Raw genomic sequence first — 8,465 nt, forward strand, 5'->3', positions numbered from 1 at the left:
CCTTTTTAAATCGACACGGCTCTGCCAAGCCAAACCTTTCTTCATACCCTGACAGAACCTTCTCACCTAAGTCTTAGTGTGCTGAAATCCTATATACCTTTGCATCCCCTGCAGCATCTAGCACAGGGTTTTGTATAAAATAGGTGATTATTTTCTCAGTTAAGATTAGGTTTGGTTACATATGACAGAAAAACTAAAATAGAGATTACGTCTCTCCTATGGCAAAGAAGTCCAACAGAAAATAGCCCAAGGCTGGGATGGTGCTCCAGGTGTCAGGGGTCCACAATCCTCTTGTCTTGCTGCTTCATTATTCTTAACACATTACCTCATGGTTTCTGACAACAAGTTTCTGACATTTTAATATCATTCAGCCAGCAGAAAGCAGAAAAGAAAGGAGGCAAAGGTTGTATCTTTTTCCCTTCAGGGAAGCTTCTTGGATGTTACACGTGACACTTCTACTCATATCTTATTGGCTAGAACTTAGTCACATGGTCATTCTAGCTGCAAGAGAGGCTAGAGAATATAGCTTTTAACTGGGCATATTGCCATTTCTAATAAAATTGATAAGGAAGAGGGGAGAATGAATATTGGCATGCCCATATAGTTGCCTCTGCCACAGTTATTAAAAGTTAATAAAAATTATGAAAACTTGCTACCAAGTTGAAAGCCTCATGTAATGTGTGAGATTATAATTATAAAACACTTACCTATTTTGAAATGATATGGATGTCCTGATCTTTAGGATAGAAACAGTCTAATTCTTTTTCACCTCTGGTGAGGATGTAGTGACATGTTTTTCATAGACTGTTAACTCAGAGCTGTAAGTGAAAATAAATTATCATTCTTTCCTTCATTTTGTCAATGAGGAAACCAAACTCCAGATTTGCTAAGTGATTTGCCTATGGTCAGGTAGTTAATTAATGAAGGAGCCAGGACTAGAAGTTGGGTTTCTGGACTCTATCAAGGTTTCTTCCTGTTCCTCCTTGATGAGTGGCCCATTAGGATTCTGGAGTTTCTCCCAATTCTGGCTGAGGACCCTGCTCATCTAGCACCTATAGAAGAAGACGCATTCCTGCTAGCACACAGTTCAAAAAGCCTTCGGTCTGGGAAAAGAGAAACATCAAGAATAGAGGAGCTTACCATTTAAATAATGATTTTTTTTTTTTTTTTGCTAAAATCAAATAATAACCTCCTTTCCTTTGTACCTAGAATGCATAGAAATTAGGCACTAAAGGGAGATACAAAGAAACATAAGAAATGATTGTTGCCCTTAAGGATTTGAAAGTACAGATTTATCCTTCTTTTTATTCATTTATTCAAAAATTATTTCTGAAGCATCTACTAAAGGCAGACACTGGGCATAGAACCGGGGATACGATAGTCAAGTGTGCAGGCGTGGCTTCTGCTCTGAAATTGCTTATAGTCTAGTCAGGGCCAGAGACTAGTGCACTGGTGACTGCAAAGCGGAATTAAAAGTGCAGTGATGGGAAGGGAATAAGGCACTTTGGGTATGTAACCTAGACTGGGGTATGGGGTGGGGAATCAATGCGTAGTGAGTAAGCTACAATTGGCGACCTGAAGACCAAGTATGTGTAGGCCGAGTGAATACTGTGTGAAAGGCATGGTGGGTGGGAAGGAAGAATGTCTCAGATAAAATGTCCAAGACAGTGTGTATCTGTGAGGAGCTGAGAGGGCTTTTTCATAACTAGAGTGCAGCAGGCCTCAGTAATAGTGGTGGAAGAGGGGGATCGGAGGATGTTGAGAAACATGACTGGAAAGGTGGGCAGGGACCAGTAAATGACTCATCTTGAAGCAAGTGGGATAAGGAGCTTGAGGTAGATTTGTATGTTAGAGTCTTCTGGCCTCAGGGTGGAGAATGGACTAGAGGGGCAGGTCCAGATGTGGAGAGACCACTTAGGAGGCTGATGCAGTGATGGTGGTCTGAACCAGAAAATGGCCTTGAAAAGTGGAGAGAAGTTGATTGATTTGAGATATCTTGGAGAGGTACTACCAACAGGATTTGGTGACTGACTGGAAGTAAGAAATGAGAAAGATGAAGGAAACAAACATTTGTGAAGAAAATAATTAAAATAACAAAAACAAATGCTAACGAACAAAACCATAGACTAAGAGCTATCCAGAAAGAAAATGGCGGATGACCTTGTGTTTTGATGAAGGGATAATTGCTGTGGGATAGAAAGATGTTGGAGGGCTTTCTGGAAGAGTTGGGATTGGAGATGGGCCTTGTAAATGAGTAGGAATTTGGTAAGTAGAGATGACATTCCAGGCTAAACAATGATACAAGTAAGAGTATTGAGGCAGAACAGTGTGTGATTTGTTTAGCAGATGGTTTGGCCGTGGTTTTCTTGGGAGAGCCACAAAAAGCTAGTTCTCTAGAATGTGCAACTAAAATTCTTGCTGAAGGGAGGGACTGGAAAGATGAATCTCGTCGCTCTTCCGAAGTGGTACAGAATTCTTTGTGTACCCTAAGGCCACGTGTGTTGGAACTTCAAGGAGTCTGTGGACCACTAGACAACCCAGCATGACCAAAGGAATGTGTTTATGCTTGTGCGTCTTCTGCAGAGACCAGGTCGCCATATTGAGAGCTGCTGTCTCAGGGTAATGCTTCACTATTTCTAGGCCCCTGCAGAGCCCTGCTGTGGCAGCCTGATCCTGCTCGACCATTTCCTGCTCAAACGAGTTAGTTCCTGACTGCACGCACCCCTTCTCCAGGACTCTCCGGCTGATTCAGCAGTCCAAAAACCTGCTTAAATGATTAAGCCAGTTTCCTTATAGTCTGGCAACCAATCAATGATCTCCTTATGTTTGCCTTGCTTATATGGAATATCTATAGCTGCGTAGGAATGCGGAAGTACAAGATTGTATAAAACTGCCCGCCATGTTACAATCGGGGCTCAGCCTTTGGATAGGAATCTGCTGAGCTGGTGCCGGCATCAATAAATGCTGCTTCCTGCTTATAGCCTCAGTGTCCCATCTCTCCGTTTGAGAATCCCGCAACACTCTCTGGCAGCCGGCATTGTGAGTGAGGCCTGTGAACTCATAGGAAGACTGCTCGAACCCAAGGCTGTGGAAGACACAGCTGCGTAAGTGGGTGTATGGCACAGCCCCTTTGGCCCTGAGGGATGACTCTCTTGCCAGGAGCCATGCCTTGCCTGAGCACCCTGCTCCACACCTCTGGATACTGGCCCTAGCCTGCACACTGATGGCACTTTGGTTCTACCTTCTCTAGCTCAGAACCTTCTGGTGTCTCCTGCTTTGGTCCAGCTTCCAGGCTCTGAGATTGGCTCTGATCTAAGGACTGCTGCATCTTCCCAGGTACCACTTTCTAGGGATACTGGCCCCTGACAGTGGCCTCTAAGGTAAGTAATTATAATCTCAAATTGACCAGCAGCACCACCTGAAGATCCACAGTGCCCCAGTACAGTGCTGGCCTCTTTATCACACCATATCTACCTCTTACAACCTTCTTGCAAAGCATAGGTTATTATCCCCATTTTCTGGAAGAAGAAACTGAGGGAGGCTAAATACTGTTTAAGACCACCGGGCCTATCTGTCCGCCGTCCTACACATCCTGTATGTGAGTCAGGGAAGTCCGGGAGATGAGTAGGGCAGGCATTGTGCTACGTTCTCTGCCGATGTTACATTTTATCCTCACAATGACCTTATCAGGATAAGCGCTACTATTCTCCTTCTACAAATGAAAAAACTGAGACTTAGCGAAGTAAGCGACTATACCAAGTTCACATTGCCAGGAAGCGGCAGAGGCAGGATCCAAACCTAAGTGTATCTGACACCAAAACCTCCTCTCTCCACCTCTTTGGGTATCTAAGCCAGGAGAGGGTTGAACTTCCTCTCTTAAATCAAGGTTCAAGTACCCAAGTAGGAAAGCACAATGATTCAGGGATATGGTTATAGTGAGGTCACGTACCTGTGTCTCAACCACTCTTGTGTGATCCTTTTGAGGTTTTTACAGAGGAGAAAACAGGTCCATAGATGAGCAAGGGCTTCACATGACACCAAGCTACCATTCTTACTTTCTCAGTCCCTTCTGCCCACTCTATGCTACATGGAAATGGCTCCTGGGGTTCAGGTGGTACCTACACTCTGTGCCTTCCACTCCCAGTCTCCTGTTCCAAGGCTTAGACTACTCAGCTTTGATTCAGGCCGAATGAGTCATTAAGGGGAAAACAGGCCTATTCCCTTGCTAGATGATATGAACACACCCACCCTTTGACTTTTTTTGTTCTGGAGTGATGACAGTATGCAATGACTCAGAATTATCACACTCAAAGAGACTACTTTGTATTTTTTCTTGAAAATGAAGAGACAATGTGTGAATAAATGAGCTGAAAATGTCTCAGGGAGGGATGACCTTCGGGCACATCAGTGCAGAGTGAAGGCTGAATGAATGTGCAAGAACATGGGAGGGCACAGCAATTCCTTGGCAGAAAGGAGAGCCAAGTGGAAGCCAAGCAGCAAAGTCCTTCAAAGCCCCTCGATGGCAAAACCTGAAGCAACCACCAATTTCCAAGCCTACCTTACTTAAAGCTAAGCACATTCATAGGCAACTGGAAGCGGGGAGGAAAGACATTTTCTAAAGAGCCATCATATGCAGGGTCTGGGGCTGGAGAACTTTCTGTATCTAATACCAGAGAGAGAGCCTCCCTATGCCAAGCAGCTAGGTTAAGGGCAAATGAGGGAATGGGAGAGGACAGAGCGTCTTGCAGCCAAATCTCCATACTGTGTTCCTCTCAGGAGGAATGAGCTGAGAGGATCTAATCTACTACAGTCTGTACTTTAAGCATGGGTAACGGTCCCCTTGTCCAGTAGCTGCAGCTCACAGCTTGGCTCTCTCATTGCCCAGAGCCTCTAGTTCTCGGTGGTAGGAAAAGAGGACGAATCTGAAAGTCAGGAGAGTTGGTGCTTTTTCCAGCTTAGTGCTGGATGGTCTGGGGTAAAACTCTCAACCACTCTTGGACTGTTTGCTGTGAGGAAACAAGAGCTACTGCCTACCTCAGAGGTTGGTGGTTGGGAGGGAGAAATGATATAAACCATGAAATGAGAACTGCTCTGTTAACTGTAAGACACTATACAAGTGACAGTTATTATTATGTTTATAGACATAGGGGCATTAACATATTCTGATAGATTTGATGTCAAACTAGGAATCTGAAGCAATTGGGGCATTCCATTCCATTCTTAGTGGTTGAAAAACATGATGAAATTGGAAATGTATTTATTGGGAATGAAAGGTTTGTTTGCAGAGCTTCTTTTTCTTTGCAATGAATTCCAGGCTTCCCATAGTGCTTGAAGGGCTCTGTAGGGAGTTACTGAGGGAAGCTGACCTCCACTCTGGTTGCTATGAAACTTCATTTTTGGTTCTCTTCTGTGAGCATCTCCGTTTCAGTCACTTGCACCATCAAAGAGTGGAAAGACTCTTGGCAAGAAAGTGGTTTCTTGTTTTCCAGCATTAGGTTTTGATGAATAATGTTTTCAATTTTGAAAAGAAAAAGTCCACATAGGAACTGATAATGGATGTTATTTTAGAGCTAGAAGGGAATTAGAAGATCATCTAGTTCAATGCTGAGATTTTTCACATGAGGAACCAAGGCCCAGGCAAGGGAACTGTTTTTTTCCTGGGTTTCACACTAGAGTCAGTGGGCTGGAATTAATCTCTGGTGTCTCTTATTTATGTGCTCCCACCCTTACCCAGGGTCAAAAACTTAGATGTCTTTAGGGTACAATCAGGTGAGAAGGGCGTTGGTGAGTAAGATAATAGGAAGTGGTAGGATGTTCAGTCCAGTTTTCTTTAAGTTAACTTGTTTGAGGTTTGCTGAGTTATTTGAATCTGTAAATTTATATCTTTCACCAAATTTGGGAAATCTTTAGCCATTATTTATTCAGATTTTTTTTTCTATACCAATCTCTCCCTTCACCCTTAAGAACTATGATGATGTTGGACATAGTTCCGTAGCATAGCGGTTAGCACATCTGCTTTACATGCAGAAGGTCCTGGGTTCATGCCCCAGTGGAGCTATGGTCCATGGTTTACGACCTGCCACCCTGAACAAGCCAGACGTCTGATCTCGGAAGCTAAGAAGGGTCGGGCCTGGTTAGTACTTGGATGGGAGACCACCGAGGAAGACCAGGTGCTGTAGGCATAAATAATAATAATAAAAAAGAACTATGATGACATGAATGTTAGGCCACTTGATATCGTTTCACAGATCCCTGAGGCTCTATTCATTATTTTTCAAACATTTTTCTCTGTGTTCTTCAGATGGGATAATTTCTATTGATCTGTCACCCGGTCTACTAACTTTTCCCTCTGTCATTTGCATTCTATCGAGCCCATCCAATGATTTATAAATTTCAAGTATTGTATTTCTCAATTTTAAAATTTCCATTTGGCTTTTTAAAAAACAGTTTCTATTATTTCCCTACTGTGAACTATCTTTCCACTGAAGAGTGTTTACCTCTACATCATGAAGAATGGTTATAATAGCTGCTTTAAAATCTTTTTTCCAGTGATTCCAACATTGTCTTGTCTTTTCCCTTGAGAATCAGTCAGATTTTCTCAGTTCTTATCACGTTGGATAATTTTACCTTGTATCCCAGACATTCATTTCATGGGACGTTAGGAGACTCTGGGTCATGTGAAAATCCGGGTCATGTTGATTTTTTGTTGTTTTATGTTAGCATGCAAGCAAACCAGTTAAGTTCAGACTGCGAGTTCCGTCTCCCTTTCTGTAGGCAGGGGTTCCACTGTCAGTGCAGGTTTCAAAGGCTTGGCGTGCTGTTTGGGTGTGTTCAGCATGTGCACAGCTTGGACTTCTTCCGTTGGTTCATACATGAAATCCCTTTCTCTGACACTTTCCTCTGCAGGACACCCTCACATTATTCAGCTCCCAGGATTCCCTTTCCCCGGCTTCCTGGCTAGAAAGATGGGGGTCTCTCTCAGAGTTATAGCCAGGGATGATGTTGCAGTTTCTCGTCCTAGGCCAACCCTCAGGGCCAAGTGGTAAGAGAAAAGAGGAAAAAATGAGGACTCCCCTCATACTCTTCATTTAGCAAGGCCCTTTCCTAGGTTCCTCTTCAGAGGTACAGGTCTCTGGCAGAGATTTTAGGTGCCCAAGCTGCCGCTATGTGGTGATGGCACTACCGGCTTGGGGCCGCATCTGGCCTTGAGCTGAGCTGAGAGAAAAAAAAAAAAAAACAACAGATTTTCCCCACACTTCCTGGCTTGCAAAGGGACTTCTTTCCAGGTCATCTGGGCAGAAAGCTGGGCTATTTCTCTTAGCTGTTGTGTCCATGACTACCATGCAGTTCAAATTCAGGTCAAAGTCAGGAGAAAAATTCTAGGAAGTTCGCTACCACCATATTGGTCATTCATCAAAATCTTCCCAATTCACTTGCTTTTTTTTTTCGTATTTTGTTCAGAGTGTTTAGTTGTAATCAGTGGGAGAGAGAATGCAGGGTGCCTCTTCCACTTGGTTGGAGCTAGAAATCTAGCAACACACTTGGAACACACTTGGAATCCATATTTTTTGGTTTGTGCTTCCCTAGGTCTTACTGGTAGTGGCCCACTGATAGAACCTGTATTTGGGGATCCTATTTCCTCTGGTCTGGTGGTGCCAGGTCTCAGGAATCTATAGATCCAAGTTTTCGGCCTTATTTGGGTAGATGCTCACTCAACAAAGATGTTTCGAATGCTCCTATATGTCCTGGGGATATAAAAAATGGTTATAACATGGTCCCTGCCATACAGGGACTCATAATCCAGCAAAATAACAGGAATCTGGACTAGAAATATGGGAGCTAAGCTTCTATATTTCCCAGGGCCTGTCGTGTGACCCAGAACCACAACACGTCGTTAGAGAGAATTTCCCAGCCTGATTCTGGGGCTTTGCCTTTCTAGAACACACTTTTGATTGCCTCTACAAAACAGTATATAAAGTGCTGCTTTTAGTTTTGCACACTCTACAAAATGCCAAAATTACTCTGTATAACAATCTTCTCACTTACTAAACATAGTTTTAAAGAACACAGTCTGGTTTGGGGCTCCAGGACTGAAAAGGGAAATGAAGTCATTGGAGAGCGTCCAGAGTAGCACTTAAAGTGGAGAAAGAACGACAGTGATATTTTTAAAAAGTAAGAGTGGAGGAAGCTGGGGCCACCTACCAGGGAGATAATCCTTCCTCAGGAAGATTGGCATCTCCCCCAGCCCTCCTCGGCTGCCTCTTCTCTTTGAAAGCACTTACCTTCTCTTTCTTTTGAAGTAATGCTGGAGTGTTGAATCTGGGAAAGAAGATAAGTGGAAGAATAGGAGTAAGAAATTTAGCTAGCACAAGTAGATGCTGTGTGTCAGCAAGGGCGCCCGGTGTGTCTTACCATCCTTTCACACCAATCCAGCAAGCCTTTGTAATAAGATTTGTGATTCCTAT

This window comes from Pteropus medius, unplaced genomic scaffold, assembly GCF_902729225.1.
Source record: "Pteropus medius unplaced genomic scaffold, Ma_sr-lr_union100, whole genome shotgun sequence".
Taxonomy (NCBI): domain Eukaryota; kingdom Metazoa; phylum Chordata; class Mammalia; order Chiroptera; family Pteropodidae; genus Pteropus; species Pteropus medius.